General features: G+C 34.2%; 1 pseudogene; it reads right to left on the minus strand.

Annotated features, from left to right (window-relative positions):
• Positions 1 to 333: 333 nt before the first annotated feature.
• Positions 334 to 452, minus strand: LOC118608880 (annotated as a pseudogene).
• Between the last annotated feature and the right edge of the window lie 1,497 nt (positions 453 to 1,949).

The following is a 1,949-nucleotide window of genomic DNA, read 5'->3' on the forward strand; positions in this document are numbered from 1 at the left end:
CTATCCTTCCACTGGAGCCTAGGGTGAGTGCCTGTGAGTATGTTTGTGCACTGGCTCTTTAAAATGACATCTGGGTTTCCCGCAGCCTTCCATCTCACCTGGACTGTCAGAATTTCCACTGACTTTTATAGTTAGATTTTGTGGGCACTCCTTTTCTTGGCACTGGAACCCTGGTCTGGAGTGCCTTGAAGTGTGATTGAGGCCTCTTGCTTTTCTAATGGGACCTCCCCAGCCAAGATAGCCCTCCAGATTCTCAACCACTTGCTACATGTGGGTTTGGGGCAAGCCTGTTTTGCATCTCTGCCCCTCCTACCACTCTTTTTTTTTTTTTAATGCCTAAAGCACCTGGTCTTCCTAGGTGGTCTCCCATCCAAGTACTAACCAGGGTCAACCCTGCTTGGCTTCAGAGATCAGACGGGATCAGGCGTGTTCAGGGTGGCAGGGCCGTAGACCCCTCCTACCAGTCTTGATGTGGCCTCTTCTTTATATCCTTAGTTATAGGAGTTCTGTTTAGTTAGTCTTAAGATGGTTCTCCACTTTGATTGTTCTATAATTTAGTTGTAATTTTAATGCAGTCATGAAAGGAAGCAAGCACAGTATTTATCTATCCTGCCATCTTGACTAGACTCCCAAGAACTCCATATTACTTTTATCATTACTAATCTATGTTTAATAGAAAATGTCTATTATCACCTCCATTTATCTTTATTTTTTTCCTACATCTTTTCTCCTACAAATAAAATCACAAAATTTCATGAGAATTGTTTCTTCCAGAGAACAATAATAAGTTGTAATGTTAATATAGTGATTTAGAGTTCAGAAAAGGCTTTTTACAAGCAAGACATCAGTTGGTTCTGTGAGATTGGTGGAACAGGGTATTACATTTTTATATGAATAAAAAAAAGACTAAGAAGTTAAGTAGCTTTGGTAAATATTACTTTCCTTTTATGCTCAGGGAAATGAAAGAAGGAGCTTAGTAAGTATGGATTAGAGAGACCTGGGGCAAACTAGAGAGCTAGTGAGAAGTCACACCAGAAAGAAAACTCTAGAATATGACATAGTAAGAATTACAAAAGTATTTTGAAATAAATGGTACTTTTTATGTTATTTTATATCGGAAATAGTACTCTAGAACATTATTTGTTTGCTTCTAGTTTATGATTTTAGCTTCAATATTTTTTACTAAATGCAAGATCCAAAGAGCATATTGGTTTAATAAGTGTGTTTTTAAAATCAATTTGCATTTTATGGAAGACTTTATAAATGATTAATGAATGACAAAATCATGGTTCTCTGCTATTTGACTTACAATAAGGGACAATAATGGATATGTAGATTTTAAAGAAATAAAAAATGCAGAAAAGTACAAAAATAATATGGAAATACCAGTATTTCCACCACTATAAATTTAAAACTATTGTTTTTCATATTTACCTAATCTTTTATTAATAAACATACGAAAGTATTTCAGATAAGTTTGAAATAACAAATGACACCATTTCCAGTCATATTTTTTTCTGTTTTCTTTCCCCAAAACAACTACTATCAAAATTTTGTTATATGTGGAAAAGTTTAGCACATAGCATTACTTCCTTATATCTCTTAACATTGTGCCATTTTGCATAGATAGCATCAGTATTGTGCATAATATTCTGCAATACAGTTAGCCTCATTTTTTTTTATTAAACGTATTTGTTGAGTACATATTATGTAACACATACTGTTGGAGGTGAATGAACAAGTACGAATTCCTGCTTTCAGTACAGTTATATATTTGAGGGATAGAGGAAGAGAAAAAAAAAACTAAAGAAATGAATATACAATATGTCAAAAAGTTATGAAAAGTAAAGCAGAGTTAGGGAATGGAGTATACCAAGTGAAAGTGTGGGGGTAGTATTGCTATTACAAATGAAATGGCTCTTTACTGGTAAGTTGAAATTTTATTAAAA

Source organism: Rousettus aegyptiacus, unplaced genomic scaffold, assembly GCF_014176215.1.
Source record: "Rousettus aegyptiacus isolate mRouAeg1 unplaced genomic scaffold, mRouAeg1.p scaffold_m13_p_10, whole genome shotgun sequence".
Classification (NCBI taxonomy): Eukaryota; Metazoa; Chordata; class Mammalia; order Chiroptera; family Pteropodidae; genus Rousettus; species Rousettus aegyptiacus.